The 18,935-nt window shown below is 45.6% G+C and overlaps 1 protein-coding gene across 4 annotated transcripts in view; it reads left to right on the plus strand.

Annotated features, from left to right (window-relative positions):
* The first annotated feature begins 4,272 nt into the window (after positions 1-4,272).
* Positions 4,273-18,935, plus strand: part of Pak1 (p21 (RAC1) activated kinase 1) — a 95,642-nt gene continuing 80,979 nt past the window's right edge. For 3 of the 4 annotated variants that reach the window (XM_050154497.1, XM_050154499.1, XM_050154502.1), the window contains exon 1: positions 4,273-4,612. The gene's annotated coding sequence lies outside the window, so the exon portion shown is untranslated. The remainder of the gene's footprint in view (positions 4,613-18,935) is intronic. The other variant, XM_050154496.1, reaches the window with a different exon arrangement.

The raw sequence follows: 18,935 nt of genomic DNA on the forward strand, positions 1-18,935 counted from the left end.
TGGTAAGATGGCAATAAGAAGTCCCCACAGTTGATAGCTGTCACACTCCATCATCATGAGGGTTAAGGCTCTTTGTCTGCTGTCAGACTGGAAGTATAAGTGGAAGGAAGACATTAAATCACGTCACAGGTATTGACAAGACGGTACGGTGGGTAAACAATGCTTGCCACCAAGCCCGATGACCTGAATTGGTGTACGGAACCCACACGGCAGAAGGAGAGAACTGACTCCTGAATGTTGTCCTCTGGTCCACACACGAACTATGGCATATGCGCTCATACACATACGCACAAAATAAATGTTCAAGCAGCATTAAAAAGTCCTGACATAGCCCTAGCACAGGGATGCTCTTTTTTTTTTTTTTTTTTTAAACATTTGTCCTTATAGGAATAAAGAAGAATTAAAGCTGTCCTAGCTAGGGTTCCGCCTACTATGATGAGAAACATGGACCCAGAGAAAGTTGGGAGGAAAGGGTTTATTTAGCTTACTCTTCCACATCATACTCCATCACTGAAGGAAGTCAGGGCAGGAACTCAAGCAGCGCAGGAACCTGGAAGCAGGAGCTGATGCAGAGGCTGTGGAGGGACACTGCTTACTGCCTTGTTCTTCCTGTCTTGCTCAGCCTGCTTTCTTACAGAACTCAGGACCACCTGCCCAGGGGGGGGGGGCAGACTTGTTGCGGCCCCCTCCAACCCTGTAATGGATCACTAGTTAAGAAAACGCCCTCCCTACAGCCAGATCTTCTGGAGACATTTTCTCAACTGGGATTTCATCCTCTCAGATGACTCCAGCTATGTCAAGTTGATGGAAAACTAGCCCAGCCAAAAGCCTTCCCATTCAGACAAATGAAATGTTAAATAACAGATTTTTTTAAAAGGATTTATTTATTATGTATACAACATTCTGTCTCCATGTATGCCCGCACGCCAGAAGAGGGCACCAGATCTCATTACAGATGGCTGTGAGCCATCATATGGTTGCTGGGAATTGAACTCAGGACCTTTGGAAGAGCAGCCAGTGCTCTTAACCGCTGAGCCATCTCTCCAGGCCAAATAATAGAATTTTTATCAAGCAGTATGGCACTCCGTAGGCCACACACCATTATAATATCTAAGAATGTTCTGCCTGTGTAGGTCCCAGATTTCCACGGAGAAATCTCAGCCCTGCGGAGAGGAAGCTCTAGCCCTGGAGAGATGGAAGGGCTGCGTCACATTTTGTGTTGTCGGTTGTGTTTTGTTAGCAATCTTGAGAGTCTCGAAGAAATTTCAGGCTCAGGTCATTACTCGCGTATCAACTCAGGATGTCACGTGAAATCCAGAGAATCTCCACGGAAGACTGAAAAACAACAAAGCCCGTCATCTTCGGCATCCGGGAGAGCAGACCATGTTTCAGGGGATGTCCTGAATGAACGGTTGTGTGTGCCAAGCCTGTAATCCATGTACTCAGGGCGCTGAGGATCTTGACTTTGGGGCTAGCTCTGGGCTATACAGGAAGACCCTGTCTGGAAAACAAACAGAGAAACACAATGTAAAAGGTTGCTAGAGATGTCTTGATGATTTGCTTTGGCACCAAACAGCAAACGGTATCTAACAATTGGGGTAGACACATTAGGGTGTGTTTGCCTCTAGCAAGCACCCCTGATGTGGGATTTCCCTCTACATACCACTGATTAATAAAGAAGCTGCCTTGGGCCTGTCACAGGGCAGAAAAGAGTAAGGTGGGAATTCCAAGCAGAGAGTATTAGCAGTATTATCTGTCTGCTGTGCAGATGCAGAGATAGTGTAGATTAGGATGGATTTTTCGGCTTGTGATCCTAGAGTATATTATGCCCTGTGCATATGCCTCAGTTTCCCCATCAAAGAGAAACAGTATGAAACCTTAAAGGGTTGTTAGAGGTTTCTTTAGGGAGATAGTGTTAATGAGGTACTCAGAACAGGAGCACACAGTAAGCATTTATTAAATACATTGTTTTGGACACAGGATCTCAGTGATTTGCCTGCTCCCACCTCTTGAATGCTAGGATTAAAGGCCTATGCCACCCCCAGGCTATTAAATTTATTTTTAACAGATCAATTGATGCTACGTAACACGCTCCAAGTGTGGAAGATACAGAGAGGAATAGGATTTGTGAAACGGATGGAGTTGGATAGACAGTTACAGTTACTACACCTGTACTTGGGATAAAAGAGCCAGGCGAGGTGGTGCACACAAGTGGGGGGTTGAGGCAGGTGGATGGTCACAAGTTCTAGGTCAGCCATTCAAGAATCCTGAAAGAGAGAAAAACAGAAAGAAGGGAAGGAGGAAGGGAGGGAAGAAGGAAGGAAAGAAAAAGGAAGAAAGGAGGAAGGAAAGAAAGAAAGAAAGAAAGAAAGAAAGGGGCAGAGAGTAAGAGGGAGAAAATAGATGTGAAAAACTTTTGATATTGTTAAGTTCAGGGAACCTTAGAACTAATAGTCAAATTCCTAAACAAATGTGACCCTGGAGTTTCACGGTGCAGAATGAATAGGTGTCGTCCAGTCAGATAAGGAAGGAAGGGCTCCTTGATAGGAAGAAGACTGTTAAAAAGCATTAGGTAGTGTTCTGATGTGACCGCGAGGGTAGAGTGTACGATGAAGCTAGAAAGCCTGGTATAAGCAGCCAGCCTGTATGTGCTGTGTTAAAGTTTGGACTTTATCCTAAAAGCTATAAAGTCTCCCAGACTGTTCAAACAGGGGAAGGAGAGACCAGAGACCATAACGGGTTAGATTTCGAGACACTAAAGGTTGCTTCTGTTGCCCAAGTGATGGTAGTGACTAGAGAGAAGGCAAGGCTTGACAACTTTTTTTTTTTTTTTTTTTTTTTTTTTTGCAGATTTTACAAGTCGGAAGCAGAGTTTGAAATAAATGTTGAGAATGAGATCTGGCTTAGAGGGCGGCTGGATGGTGGTTCATTGGCTGACCACAGCAAGGGAAAAGGACTCTAGAAATACCCCTTATTTTCAAGGACAGTGGTGGCTAAATTGCAGCTATTATTATTACTATTATTATTGTTGTTGTTGTTGTTTATTGTAAAGCTAAAGTTTAAAGAAGCCAAGGCCAAGTTAGGATAGCCAAGTGTTATTTACTATGAAGAAGTTGGAAGGCTTGGAAATTCAAATTTTTTTTATTTATTTATTTGTTTCTTCAGTATACAGTGTTCTGTTTGCATGTATGCCTGCGGGCCAGAAGAGGGCACCAGATCTCATTACAGATGGTTGTGAGCCACCATGTGGTTGCTGGGAATTGAACTCAGAATCTCTAGGAAGAGCAGTCAGTGCTCTTAACCTCTGAGCCATCTCTCCAGCCCCCTAGTTTTATTTATTTATTTATTTTTTTGTCTTTTCTAGGCAGGGTTTCTCTGTGTAATTATGGCTGCTCTGGAATTTGCTCTCTAGACCAGGCTGGCCTCGAACTCAGAGATCCGCTTGCCTCTTCCGCTCGCGTTCTGGGATTACAGGCGTGCGTCACCATGCCCGGCTTGGATTCAAAGTCTTAACTTGAACATCTGGGGTGTGAAACAAGGCTTTGAGTTCGGCTCAGAGTTATAGTGCGCCGGTTTTGGACGTACTGAATCCGAGTCACAGCAGGACAAGTAAGTAGTGAACGCTGTTTTCCACGAAGTGAGAAATAGAGAATCTGAGCTCAGGAGAAAAGTTTGCGTCAAAAGTAGCCTCGGTGGTGGGAGGGAGCCAGAAAAGGAGCCTCTTTTTTTTTTTTTTTTTTCCCCACATGAATTCAGTCTAGCTCGACCGTCTCTGCTATTTCTTCCACCACCCTTGCATGTGACACCTAACATTTCTCAGACCGCCAATCCCAAGATAAAAGAGTAGATGTCCGGCTGGGAGATGGCCCGAGCCCCGACAGCTTTCACACTTTCAACTCTTGGCGAGCTAGGGGATGCGCTGGTGCTTTGCAACCGAGGGGCTCCCCGCGTTCCACCCCTCCAGACTCGCAGAGACGCCCGGCCCCAGTGACGTCACGTGGCCGCCAGGTGATCCTCGGCCTTTGGCGTCAAGCGCTGATGACGTCATCCAGGCGCGGGGCCTTCCACCTCCCCCCCCCTCCCCCGGCGTGGTTGGTCCGGTTCACGTGGGTCGGGCAGGCGCTCCCGCCCCCTCCCACCTGCGGGGGGCGGAGTCCGGCAGGAGGGGGCGTGGCCGATCTGAAGGAGGCGGGGCCGGGGCGGGGCTGCAGGGCGCGGCGGCGGCCAGCCGGGCTGCATACAATAGCCAGGCTGCGACGGGGGCCGAAGGTACGGCCGCGCGGTGGGCGCCCCGCACCGCTGCCCGACCCCATCCCGCCCCGCTCCGCCCGTAGGCTGCACGGGATCCCCTCCGCCATCGCCGGCTCCCCGCAGTCGCCTCTCCCCGCTCACAGCCCGCGCTCTCCCCAGTCTCCCCCTCAGCGAGCGCACCCCGCCCCCTCGCCATCCCGGCGCGCCCCCCGCTCCCCGCGGCCCGCAGCGGCCCGCCTTAGAACCCCGGGCGTGAGGTACCCGGAGAACGCGGGGCGGCCGCCCGCGCACCCCGCCGCGCTCTCCCCGGTCTCGGCGGCCGCCGCCAGGAGGAGGAGGAGGAGCAGAGCGAGTGCAGAAGGTGAGAGAACCCCCCCCCCCGCCCGGTGCTCCCCGCATCGCGACGTCCGGGCGCGGGCGCGGGTCGGGGAAGGCGCGGGGGCAGGGGCGTCAGGTGAGCAGAGGCGGGCGCCGCCCCGCGAGGCCGACCGACCGCTCCCCTTCGGGCCAACAAAGGCCCCCGGTGCCAGCTCAGAGGCGACCGCGGGTCCCCGCAGCCGGGACCCTGGGGGACCCCGAAGGCGCGCTCTGGCGGGGGAGGGACCACAGGTCCCGGTCCCTTCGGGGTCCCGGGACGCTGGAACGGACCCGTGACGCAGACGTTTAGTAAAGCAGGGCGGTTTTGGGTCTTTGGGGTCGGTCCTGGTTTGGGAATCACTTTGCGGGTTCATCGTCTTGAAAAATAAAGACTGGAAGTCAATGACTTGTGCCGCCCCTCCCCCACGCCGGGAGTACCCCGTCACTTGGGAAGTTCCGCACAGACTTGGGGAAAGGAGGATGAGAATCCTAGTCTTTTTCACGCCCATTACAAAAGGGCGTGAATTATTCCAACCTTTACAGAATTATTCAACCTTTTAACGGTAAACAATACTGTGAGTGTTTTGGAAGAATACTTGACAATTATTGGGTGATTAAATATTTTAGCCTAAGTTCCTTGTGTTAAACCCCTTGGATAATTACCCTACCCTTTACAATACTCCCAGAACTGCGACAGGTAAACGGAAAGGTTAATCGTAATGTTAGTACTTCTATTTTAAGGATCTTTCTTGAGGGAAGCTTTGTCCCTATGTTTAAGGGTCTCAACCCTGTCAGGAGGGTTGTTCAGCGATACCTCTTTCGGCAGCACCTCCTTCCTGTGTGACCTTGAACAGGTCCCCTCTTCAGAAACAAGCAGCTAGGTAGCAATCACCTACCCCGCTTTCAGGATTCCACCGAAGAATACTCCTCACTGCTCAGTCTTTGCTGGCATCCTTCCTGGTAGAACACAGTTGTCCCCGTTGGGGCGCCTAGTAGCCCACAGAGGTTTCAGTGTCTGCATTTTTAACGCGCTCACTCTGTTTGGAAATCCTAAATCATGTATACTCGAACTCAAGCCACCTCAACGAGAAGCCACATTCCCCCGAAGCCTCTTCGTAGTCTTATGTTTGAACTCATGGCTTGGCCTGATCAGTTTGCATATTTATTCATCTGTTCACCCAACATAGTAATAACCTAGGTAACCTAGACTCTGGAGTGCTCCAATGGTTCAGGCTGCCCTGCTAAGGTCTTAAGGTCTGTGTGGATTTCAAGTGCAGGATACAGTCGGTCTTTGCTCACAAGTCTGAGAGCTCAAAGTTTAGTGGGTGAGGTAGACGTGTAAACAATGAAAGCCCTCTGGGGGACTCTAGCCGAGCAGGGAATGGTGTGCAGTAATTGAGGTTGCTGGACCTGTCTTACAAGTCTTGTCCCGGCCAAAGCAAGTCCTTAGGGAAAGTGACTGCCCCTCATCTGTAAGAGCTGCCCTTGACACGTAGCTTATCCAGTCCAATTCAATGTATGTTTTCTGAGAACCTGCTTTGACGCCTCGTGCTAGGTTTGCAGGAAGCTGTGCACCTTGAGGGAGGTCTTTGTAAAACAAAACTGGTCATGGAAATGCTTCCTGCCCCCACCCCACCCCAGCCCTCCCTCTCTTTTCACAGTTGAAGGATCAGACTCTTCAGGATGGAATAAGAAACCTCTGGAGCCCAGGCCATGCATGGTGTCCTACGTCCCCCTTTTCTTGTCTCTTTTCCGTGTGCCGCTTGGCCCGGAGTGCTGCTTTCCACCCATTTCCTGCCTGGACGGAGTTCTTTGTTGGCTCTCTGAGAGCTAGTCCCTCTTTTCTCCTAGTCTTCTTTGGGAGTGAGCTGCTCCTGTAAAGTCCTCTTTCCGTCAGCAGTCTCGTAGTGAGAGTCCACACCTCCCCCCCCCCCCCCCCCCCCCCCCCCGTGGTACTAGGGATCAAGTGTTCTACTGCTCAGCTATATCCCCAACCCTTATCACATTGAACATTTCAAAATTTTGAGTCAGGACCGGCCTTGGATTCATTCTGTAGCTCAGACAGTGAACCTGTGGTTCTCCTTCCTTAGCTTCCTAGCTGGGAGACCATTAGGTCCAGCGGCTTGTGAATCTCGTAGGGCTTGTATGAAGATCAGAGGGCAGCGTTGGAGAACCGGGTCTCTTCTTCCCAGGGATCAAACTCAGGTTATCAAGCTTAGAGGCAAGCACCCTTTCTGGGTGAACCATCTTGCTAGCCCTACATATTTTTAAATGTTATCTGTTGTTATTGTGTGAGTGTTAGTGGGAGTTTCATGGAGGTCAGAGGACAACTTTCAGGAGCTGGCTTAGTCTCTCCTCACAGTGGGTTTCAGGGGTGGAACTTAAGGTCATCATCAGGCATGCTCTTTAAAGCAAGGACTTTTTTTTCCCTTTGACCTGTTGACCCATCTCGTTGGATCTACTTTTTAATTTGAGAGAGGACCTACCCAAGTTGCTCAGGCTGGCCTTTGAACTCCATGTATAGTTCAGGCAGTCCTTGAACTTGGAATCCTCCTGCTTCTAGCTTCTGAGTAGCTGGGGTTCTAGGCCCGTGCCATTCGGCCTATCTCTGTGAATTATTTGAGGTCAGGGTATATTTAGACTTAGCTCCTAGCACTGCTCCTGGGACTATGAATAAGTGCTCGAATGCTTGACTATGAGAATGGATGAAAGAAGTCCTGTGAGCTCCTGAGCTGGGTTACCTAATCTGGATGGAACAAAAGCCTGGCTCTTGGACCAGTGGTGTCAACCAGGGAATTTGTCAGCTTATTGTTGAGTCTCATCCCAACCTACAAAATAAAAAGATCAGGCTTGGGGCCCAGAGATCCCTGCTTTCTTAGGCCCTCCAAATGATCCTGATGCTTATTAAGGTTGAGAAACCACTACAGAGTTTAAAGATCTGTGTTTTGGTCAAACCAGCGCCGTGTCCTCTGTGTCCCGTTGTCCCCCCCCCCCTTTTTCTTACTTGCAGTATTTGGACCCTGCCATTCCCTTCCCTCCGATCCATCTCTTGCCACCAGAGTGAATGCTCCTTGAGGGCTGGAAGTCTCTCTGTTCAAGTTCATCGCTCAGAGCCTCGAGGAGTGAGTGACTGACCACAGCGGCACGGACACTCAGGCGTTTGTTGGGTGAATGCTGTGATTTAGTCCTCTGACAGCCAGCTGCTGCGTTGTGGTCTTGTCAGAGAATAGCGGGAGTGAAGAGCAAGCCTTTCCGATTTGCAAGTCCAGAAGAATCTTACCGTTTTGGGACATTCGTTTTTCCTTTAGCCATCTTAGTTAGCTACCTTCCTCCCCTCCCTGTTTTTTTTTTTAGTATTTTGTGAAACAAGGGTCTTTGTAGCCCAGATTGACTATAAATGTGCGCCAGCCTTCCTGTCTCAGTTTCTTGAGCGACACTGCAGGCCTTTTCCTGGCGTTGCTGTCTCTCTACTAGAGAAAAAAAAGCCTCCAGAGCTTTCCAACTTAGAATATTGTTTTAGCCATGGCCTGAAAACTGCTGAGATATCGTAGGCCACGATTCTTTCTTGAGAATTTACAGCTTGGTTTTGTAGGCCTGACTTCTGCAAGTCAGACTTTTGGGTCTGAACGTGAAACTGTCTCTTCTAGATGGCCTGTGGTTTTGGTCTTTTTCTAGTGATGTTTAAAGCCATGTAAAGGCTTACTTGAGCCCATGACTTCCTTATGAAACTCTAGAAGTGTTTTATTTCTTTCACTTTCTGTGTGTGTGTATATATATGTATGCATGTATTGTTTTCTTGTGTGTATGTGCTATGTGTGTGCATTTGTGTCTGTTGAGCGTCTTCAATTGCTTCTCCACCGTATTCTTTGAGACGTGGGTCTCTCACAGCCAGGTAGACTGGCTGGCCAGCAACCCCCAGACATCCTCTTGACTGTCTAGGCAGTGCTGGGATTAGCCGTCTACTCTGGCTCCCAGCAGGGTTTAGCGGGTATATTCCGGCTCCCAGTTTGAGACACAGGTGCTGGGGATCCAGACTCAAGTCCTCGTGCTTGCGTGGAAAGCGCTGCACCGAATCACTTCTCCAGCCCAGTGCATTTGTCAGTTTCTTACTAGCCTAACCCAGCGTGCCCAGGCGTCCCCTTGCCTAACATCCCTCAGAGAAGTGGCTTTGTTGATTCGTCCTTGACCTTAGGAACAGTAACTGGGCTCATCTCTGCACGTACCAGCCCTTCTCTGGGGTGGGTATTCACCTGTATATAGGGGGTAGCCCAAGCCCTTAAGGAAATATTGAAATGAATGGGCAAATAGAGGGATTTAATTGTAAAGGTGAGAGGAAGCTGCCTTTGTGCCCCCTCCCCATTTACAGGAAGGTTGTTAAGCAAGTGTCATTTTAATAAACACACTTCAAAAATCATTTTGAAGCTAGGAGTAGTGGCCAGTATTTTTAAATTACAGCAAGTAGAAGGTGGGTTTTTTTTCCAACTCGTAGAATAACCACTTATGATAATGTTGGTGTCTCGGAGGTGAAGAAGCAGAGGCTTGTCGCGGTACAGGAAAGTCGTTCAAAGACTGGCTGCATGTAAGTGACAAGCCTCAGTTCTCATCCATATCCACCTGATCCTAGCAGCCACGCACTATTTCTTGTTTTCAGGGTGCTTGAGTTTTTATTCATGGGGGCATGGGAATATTTTACAAATAAAAAAATGTTATTGGAGCGAGAATGAAATTTTCTTCGTGTAGCTGCCCTTGTTTGTGCATTAGGAAGACCGAAGCACATGAGCACCATGAGCAGTTAATCATTTCTGTGGGAAAAGGGTTTTTCCTGGGTGTATTTTCATCGGTTTCACAGTAGCCCTGTATTCCCATTTTTTGAGTTAGGAGACCAAAGGTCATAGAGCAGTGTCAGTTTGCTGGAAAACACATCTCAGCCAATGCCTGAGTATTGGCGTGGAGCACACTTCGGGATTCTAGGCACAGTAGCTTACTTCTGCCTCTATTGTATTGACTTTGGAACTCTGTCCATCTAGACTCTGGGACACTAGAAACATCCCTTTAGGTTGCTTCCTAATTTCAGTTTTTTGTTTTTTAATTTTTTTTCTCAAGACAGGATTTCTCTGAGTAACCTTGACTGTCCTGGAACTCTATAGATCAGGCTGTCCTCAAACTCACAGAGATCCGCCTGCCTCTGCCTCCCAAGCGCTGGGATTAAAGGCGTGAGCCACCACCGCCTGTCCTAATTTCAGTTTCTTAATCTTAAGAAAACCCTAACCAGAGAACACAGTTTGAGCTAGATAAAAAAAAAAATGCTGAAAATTTTATGATGGCATAAATTTTATGAACTAGAAAAAAGTTGTTAGCAGCTTGAATATAGCATTTCTTGCCCTGCCTTGTGTATTTATTGCGTTATGCACTGTCCTGTTTTCAGCCTTTCCTCAAAAATAACTTTCTCTTCTTAGAACCCCTCTTTTTTTTAAAATATTTTTTCGTGTTTCTGTTTTTGCTTTCATGCATGTTTTATGACTCTCTAGATTACGCTGTGGGCTGGCATGTGGCTCAGTTGATAGAACACTTGCCTAGCATATACGATCCCCAGCACCACAGAGAGCCGGGTTTGATGGCATGTGCCTGTAATTCCAGCACTCTAGAGTGAGAAGATCAGAAGGTTAGGGTCATCTTTGGCTACATAATAGGTCTGAGGTCAGCCTGGTGACCAGAGACCCTGTCAGAACAAACCAACCAACCAAATTATTCCTTGTTAAGGATCTTGAAGTAATAAGTCTAGGAAGAATTTGAGGTTCTTTAATTCCTCATTACTATGATTTACTATTTTTTTAAAGGCAAGTCATAGTGTTTTGAAGTAGTTTTTCTTTGTTTTAATTTTTTTTTTTTTTACATATGTAAGTGTTTTGCCTGCGTGTGTTACCGCAACCTTTGTCGCTTTCCTGGGAAGGAACTGGGTATAAAGTTACCCAGAAAAGCAACTTAGATACTTACTTAAATCTAGTTCTTCATGAAGAAAAGAGAAGAAACGCTTAACTCACATAGTTGTTGTGAAAGTTAAATTAATGTTTGTGCAGATGGGTTGCAAGATTTTGATCTGTAAGGTCTTAGAGTAATGTAATTTATGTGTAGGTAAAAGTTTTTAATTTTGAGTATGTTTGAATTACTTTTCAATATTAATAAAAGCACTGATGTCTGTCTTAAGTTTACTTTAATCTCTCTCTCTCTCTCTCTCTCTCTCTCTCTCTCTCTCTCTCTCTCTCTCTCTGTATGTTTGTTTTAAAAGATGGGGTCTAATATGGCCCATGGTGGCCTCTAACTGTAGCAGAGATAGCTTTGAATTTCTGATTCTTTGCCTCTACTAGTTGTGCTAATATACCTTTTTTAGTTTACTGTTTTAAATGTTTATAGATGATTCTAATATGCAAACATGATTGCCAGTATCTGCTCAATATCTCAACATTTGCTGTGAGTATCTTACGTACTTGTTACATAACAATAAGTGATTGATTGCTATTTGAAGTCCACTCATTTGCCAATCACATTATGTCTTAGGCGTTGTCTGGGAGAAGATGGACCTGCCTGTAGACAGTTACGTTCTATTGAGACAGATATGACAGGTTAAGGTATGTGCAGTTGCCATGTGACATGGGAAGAGAATCTGCACCACTAGAAAGGGGGAGGCTTGGCACGCCGTGTTAAAGGAAGTGACCCCGCGGATGAAGTCTGAAGCAAGCAGAGGTTCCTAGGGCGGGATTGCGGAAAGGGGAGAGGAAGGACGAAGACAGCAGTTAGGAGGGCCAGGAGACTGAAAAGCTTTTCTGCTGAGTCCCGAGGAGTCCGGTATGTGTAGAAGGCAGATGATGGAATCCTCCTGTGGGCTACACAGGTCCTTTCACTGTAACAGGGCTTCACTTTGCTCTTTGAACAGTTCTCTGGGTTAGTTAGGACAGGTGCTGTTTTTATCTGTTTTATAGAAACGGAGGTTAATTGAATTGCCTGAGGCTGGCTGTGGCGTAGCTGAGATTGGAAGCAGATCATTCTAGTGTTTGGGCTCAGGTGGTTTGCACCTTTCCGGAGTTCAAAGGTCAGGAGAGAACCAGGGGTACCAGAGCTCGAGGGTCAGGAGAGAACCACGGGTACGGGCAGTTTGTAAGCTACACCATGCTTGACTGACTTTGTCTCTTTGGTGGGAGTTTCTGGTTGGAACTTTTATTTTTTTTGTTTAATGTACTTTTGGGTTTTGCATGTCTGTATGTCTGTGTGAGGGTGTCAGATATCTTGGAACTGGATTTAAAAATAAAAAAAATGATTTTATATTTTACTCTATTTTGAGGCAGGGTTTCATGTATCCGCAATCTTCTCCTTTCATCTCTAAAGTGCTGGGATTATGGCATGTGCTGTCACACTCGGTTTATAGTTCCTTTAGCTCATAATCTGTGGGCGTTTCTTAGAATTCTCCTTAATATCCAAGCATTTTCTTACCCCATTGGAGTTGCTAACCAGGCTCCAATAAGCTAGAATATTGTCAGCTAATTCTCCTCCAGTTTTTTTTGCTTGCCTGTCTGTCTCTCAAACTATTCGTATCCATGTTATTTTGAAGCATTTCAAAATAAGTTGTAGGCGTTAGTATTTTACTGTTAGACACGTTAGTATTCAATATTTTACCGTTAGACACGTTAGTATTCAGTATTTTACCATTAGACACGTTAGTATTCAGTATTTTACCGTTAGACACGTTAGTATTCAGTATTTTACCGTTAGACACGTTAGTATTCAGTATTTTACCATTATTAGACACTTTAGTATTCGCGTCATCTGTTTTCACAGAGCCACACCCATTTGCTGTCCTGTGGTTTTATTTGATTAATGGCTGTCTGTCCTACTGGAACCCAAGCTCCAGAGACTCCCTCTCTTTAAAACGTGACGACTTAAAAGAGAATGAGGTCGTTTTTGTCTCGTGGTTGTTGTTTTGGGGACAGGGTCTTGTGGAGCTTAGGCTACCTCGAATTGGCTGTGTAGCCACGGATGACCTTGAACTCCGTGGTCCTTCTGTCTCCACCTCTCAAGTGCTGGAGTTAGCAGGTGCTTGACATTTCTTGAAATACAAAGTAGAATTCCTTTTCTGTTAAGGGATGTTGTGCTTGAACCTGGCATGTAGTAGGTATGTAATAGCATGTAGTAGGTATGTAATAGCATGTAATAGCATTTGGTGCATAGTGAATGAAACTGGAAACAGCAGAACTCAGGAAGACCGAGTGACTTCCTGAGTAAGAACATTAGCTTAGTTTTTCCCCAGCTCAGCAAGCATAAAAGAGTTCTGTGTGTTTCTCCTCTGGATCCCCTCCCATGCTTGGGAGTTCATTCGTTCTCCTTAATCTATGTTCACACAGCTTAAAAAAAGGTTATTTTAATACTTGTCTAAAAGGTGATAGGTTTGCTGAATAGATGACCGTTTAGTACAAATACGGCTGACCTGAGTAAGTGCCGAAGGCTTTCTTGAGGACGTCTAAAAGTGAAAGTTTCAAGGCCACCTCCAACTGTCTTGCCACTCTGGGTATTTCTTTACTCCATTTGAATTGAGGAATTAACAGGTTATTGAGGTCTTTGTAGGATGATGACCTTCTGGGTGGCAGTTTGTTTGGTTTCGTTTGGTTGCTGGCTGTGAACCTTGCAGGTTCGTTTGTAACTACTCTTGAGGGCCGGGCCTTTCATTCCAAGGCAGGGCTTAAAAATTGCAAGGTTTTTTTTTCAATTAGTATTAAGGTGTTTGTTTCTTTTAAAGTACATTTTTTTCCCCTTTTGGCAAGGTATCTGTGTATTTTAATTTGGCCTTACAATCTTAATGCTGGGATTACAGCCAGGTACTACCACACCCTGTTTAATGTTGTTATCTTTCTTGTTAAAAATAACAGATGGTTAAGAGCATTGGCTGCTCTTTCAGAGGACCTGGGTTCAATTCCTAGCACCCACGTGGCAGCTCACAACTGTCTGTAACTCCAGTTCCAGTGGATCCAGCTCCCTCATACGGACACACATGCAGCCCAAACACCAATGTACATGCAAAACAAAACAAAGGAAAACAAAAAACAGATCTGGGGCTGGGAGCCTATCATAAGTAGACCGCCAGGTACCCAGCACTACAAAAACCCAAACCAAACCAAAGCAAAAAAATTCCAAAGAGTTACTTTTCTCTTGTTGTAACGCAGGCCATGAGCAAGGCAGATTATAGAGAAAGTTTATCTGGGCTTGTGGTTCAGAGGGCTAGAGTCCCCGTGGTGGAGCGGAAGCAGCAGGCGTGATAGCAGGGTGGGGAAGCTGAGAACCCGTCGCTAAAACTGCAAGCTTGAAGCTCAAAGCCTGCTTTAGTGACAAACTTCCTCTAAAAAGGCCGCACCTCCTAAGAGTCCTCAGACAGCACCACCCACTGCCTGGGGACCGTGCATTCAAACGGGGTGGGGGGTGGGGGAGTATTTTTCATTCAAAATCACTGCACTTCTCAACCACTTCCACCATCCTTCCAGTCTGTTTGCTGAAGACACCACATTATTTGGTAGGGTTATTCCCTTCAGAATTTGTATCCTATTGTTAAAATGACTTTTTTGGGCCTATGTATTTATTTATTCTTAAAACTATTTTAATTTAATTTTATGTATGTAGTTTGCTTGCATGTATGTGTGTGTACCACCTGCGTATCTGGTACCAGAGGAGGCCAGAAGAAGGCATCAGGTCTTCTGGGACTGGAGCTGTAGATGATCATGAGCCTCCGTGTGGGTGCTGGGAATTGAACCTGGGTCCTCTGGAAGAGCAGCCAGGGCTCTTCGCTGTTCAGCCTTCTCTCTACCCGCCCCCGCCCCCTTTTTGTTTCTACAAATCCACAGCTGGGGTTAGAAGCCCGGCTCCGTCCTCCCCTCTCTTCTCTTCCTCGCTCCTCTCCTCCTGTCCCCCTTTCCTCTTCTACCCGCTTTTTCCTCCTTCCTCTCCCCTCTCCCCCCTTCTTTAGCCAGGACCTTGCTTGTGTTAGACAAGAGCCATAGCCCTGAGTCAGGTCTGCAGAAGCGTGGTCAGATGTAAGTGCATTTTACTTTGTTTTGAGTAAGTGCCACTTCATTGTTACTGGTGTGTTCTTTCTTCCAGAGGCGCACGATTCCTGGGTGTCTCTCTGTGTGTTAGTAATCTGGATGTTAATAGATGTAGAAATTCCCTTTTTGTTCTTAGATTAGTGCACCTTTCAACCGTTGCCATTCTTGTTAAGTTCCTTCTTTTTTTAAAAATATTTATTTATTGTGTATACAATATTTTGTCTATGTGTATGCCTGCAGGCCAGAAGAGGGCACCAGACCTCATTACAGATGATTGTGAGCCATCTGTAATGTGGGAATTGAACTCACGACCTGTGGAAGAGCAGGCAATGCTTTTAACGTCAGAGCCATCTCTCCAGTCCAGGTTCCTTCTTTTAAAAAGTCTCCTGGGCTGGCCAAATGACTCTGTACTTAAAGATGCTTCCTGCCAACTCTGAAGACACACATCCATACATACACGCAAAAATAGGTAAATAAAATATAATTTTAAATAACCTTCCTTTGTTCAGTGTTAGGGCACATATGCACTTAATAGTCCCAGCTACTTGAAAGAGGCAGAAGTTTTGTGCCCAAAAGTTGGAGGCCTGTTTTAGTATTATTGTTAATATGTGGAATAATCCAATTGTTTAAAAAAATCAGCATTCATGCATCTTTTTCTGTTCTCATTCCTTTTATCAGTAAGGGCTTTTTTTCCCCCGAGACAAGGTCGAATTGTCTTTTTATTTGACATTTTTATTGTGTTATACATTTTTCTCCACTTCCTTCTCTTCTTGTCCTTTCTCATCCTACCCCCTCCCATCACACCTACCCTCCCAACTTACTCAGGAGATCTTGTCTTTTTCTACTTCCCATTTGATTACATCTATGTATGTCTCTCTTAAAATCCTCTTTGTTGTCTAGGGTCTCTGGGATTGTGATTTGTAGGCTTTTTTTTTTATGTATAAAAGCACTTATGAGTGAGTACATGTGATAATTGTCTTTCTGGATTTGGGTTACTTTACTCAATATGATGTTTTCTACATCCATCCATTTGCCCGCAAATTTCAAGATGTTATTTTTTTCTGCTGTGTAGTACTCCATTGTGTAAATGTACCACATCTTCCTTATCCATTCATCAGTTGAGGGGCATTTAGGTTTTATTCCAGGTTCTGACTATGACAAACAAAGCTGCTATGAACATAATTGAGCACATGTCCTTGTGGCACAATTGAGCATCTTTTGGCTATATACCCAAAAGTGGTATTGCTGGGTCTTGAGAAAGTTGTTTCCTAATTTTCTGAGAAATCACCAGCCACACTGACATCCAAAGGGGCTGTACCAGCTTGCATTCCCACCAGCAATGCAGAAGTGTTTCCTTTTCCCCACAACCTCTCTAGCATAAGTTGTCATCAGTGTTTTTGATCTTGGTCATTCTTACAGGTGTAAGATGGAATCTCGAAGTTGTTTTGATTTGCATTTCTCTGATTACTAAGGACGTTGAACATTTCCTTAAGTGTCTTTTAGCCATTTTAGATTCCTCTGTGGAGAGTTCTTTGTTTAGATCTGTACTCCATTTTTTTTATTGGATTATTTGTTCTTTTGATGACCAATTTCTTGAGATCTTTGTATATTTTGGAGATCAGGCCTCTGGTGTGTGTACCTCACTTTTTTAATGGCACAATATTAGCATCTAATAATATGACAGATTCTAAAATGGAATTGAAGAATTTTGGGAAGTTGAGATACAGTAATTCTGGAAGATTAATGTGGGCAGTGAAACGACAGGAGATTCAGAAGACACCGACTTAAAATAAGTAACAAAGGATTGAGAAGAACCTAGGGGAAAATTGATGGAGTCCCGAATATTTTTACCAAATTGATCGTATCTACATAATTTGGAAGTTAATCGAGAAGCGACAGGTGTTCTTTGAGATTTTTGTTAGTGACAATTAAAACAAATCTTAGTAATGACGATGAAAAATTGATTTTGATTGATTTTGATAGATTATTAAACTCCTTTCTTTCCATCAATTTCTTTTTCTTTCCCTCCCTCCCTCCCTCCCTCCCTCCCTCCCTCCCTCCTTTCCTTCCTTTCTGCCATCTTTTTTGGCAGGGGAGGGAGGTCTACTAGAAATTCTGGTTAAATTTAAGTACTATTTTGGGTCCTAGTTATCCTTGGATAACAAGAACCCCTCTAGTGTCTGATGAGACCGGGACATCCTTTACTGGTTGTGTTTCTGTGATGTCTGAGTAGAGCATAGGAGAAGTAACTGAAGGGATTTGGCACTCTGTGGTCCAGGGCGTGTGTGGCAGGAGTATGGTAGGTTCTGTCTGCCAAACGTTGTTAGGTCCAAGTGGAAAACCTCTTCCTCTTCCTTTTGTTACTGTGTGGTGTGTGCTTTAATAGTCAGAATCTGTTCTCTGCCTTTGTAGCCCTGGTCTCATTGTGACTCCTCTGGAGATGGAAATGCGAGGCTTTGGGCTGCTGCCTGGGTGTCCACACTCTGCAGAACTTAGAGGTGCAGAGGACCAAATGCCTTGACTGACCTAGCAGTGCCGGGTCAGCCAATCACTGCTTTCCTGATCTCCCTTTGTTCTCTGTGCCTTCGGCCTTTTATATGCTGGAGGTTTGTGCTACAGCTGTTTCTACCAATTAATGTGATGCTAATGTGCCCCTTAATGAAGCCGTGGACACACACGGTCCCAGTCGGTGGGCAGGAGCTCCGTAGCAGCAGCCTTCACAATGCCTTTTCCCCAGCAGATGGACACCTGAAAACCTTTTCATACTTTGTTGGAAACCATAGAAACCATAAGCTGAACACACCGTTTAGATCTGGGAATCTTGACCCCTCATTTTATTTAAGAAGAAAGACAAGAAAACACAACAAACAAAAAACCAAAACGGGCTTATGCCAAATTTACTCCGTTATCACATACGTCAACAGAGATGTCCGATCTAAATTTTACCCTCTCCGTTGTATAACAGTTAAGCTTCTGCCCCTTCCTAACTCTGTAGGCTGCGATGCTGCCGTTCCCTGACTGTGTGTTATGGGAGTGCTATACTCCGTAGTTTTGGTTTATTTACATTTAAGATTGTACTGATCATACCTGCTTATAGGTTTGCATTAGGATTGCATGAAGTGCTAATTATATAACACCTAGCAGATTTTGAGACTTAACAAACGCTCAGCAGACGCTGGCCATCACTCCAGGTTAAAGAGGCAGCTGGGATGAGCTTAAACAACATATAGCTAGCTCTGTGCTTGAAACCTGGCCTCTTAGTTCCTCAGTTAGGATTCAAGCCTTGTGAAATCCAGAACCTTCTCTCTTGCTACCCTGAAGTTTTTTTAGCACCTAAAAAATAATTTTTTTGACATGGGACAATAGTATCATGGCCTGGGCTGTCCTTAAACTCACTGTGAAGCCAAGGATCTTCCTAACTTTAATTTCAAGTAAGTTACCTGAGATTGCAGGTAAGTAGCACCGTGCTCAGGTTATGTGATTCTGGGGTCAAACCCAGGGCCTCGTGCCTGCGAGGCTGGCCCTCTCCCAACGGAACTATATTTCCCTATCATTTGTAGTGCAATTGTTAGTGTATCATGGATACTTAATACATATTTTCTTTCTCTCCCCTCCCCCCATTTTTTGAGACAAGGTTTATCCTTTGTTGGCCTGGAATTCACTATGTAGACCAGGCTGGCCTTGAACTCAGAGATCCTACCTCCCTCCGTCTACCGAGTTCTGGGATTAAAGGTTTGTGCCACCATGCCCGGGTCTGTGAATTTTTTTGAAGGAGTATTTTCTAAATAATGTTTAGGTTTAGATACATTGTCTTTGGTTGTTTTTTTCTTTACAGTTTTTTTAATATATAAATTTGTAGTTTTTGAAAAGGGTTGGGCTGGCAGGGAGGCTCAATGGCTACTTGGCTGCCCACCCCACCACTTGAGTTCACCCCCAGGATCCACATGAGAGCCAGCACCCGTGACTTGTCCTTCAACTTCCACGTGTGTGCCGTCGCCTGTACCTGCATACACATGCGTGCACACAAAATGAACTGTCTTATGTCTGATTGTTCATGGATCTTTGTTTCCTTTGCATTGTGAGCCTTCAAGAATGTGTCGGGGTGCACACCTGTAATCCCAGTGCTTTGGAGGTGGAGGAAGGAGAGGGGTCAGGAACTCAAAGTCATCTTGAACTACACAGTGGGTTCCAGCTAGGGCTCCTTGAGTCTCTATCTCAAAAGCAAGCAAACAAACAAACCAAAAA

Source organism: Alexandromys fortis, unplaced genomic scaffold (genome assembly GCF_014885135.2).
Source record: "Alexandromys fortis isolate MF-2015 unplaced genomic scaffold, M_Fortis_MF-2015_v1.1 scaffold_77, whole genome shotgun sequence".
NCBI lineage: Eukaryota > Metazoa > Chordata > Mammalia > Rodentia > Cricetidae > Alexandromys > Alexandromys fortis.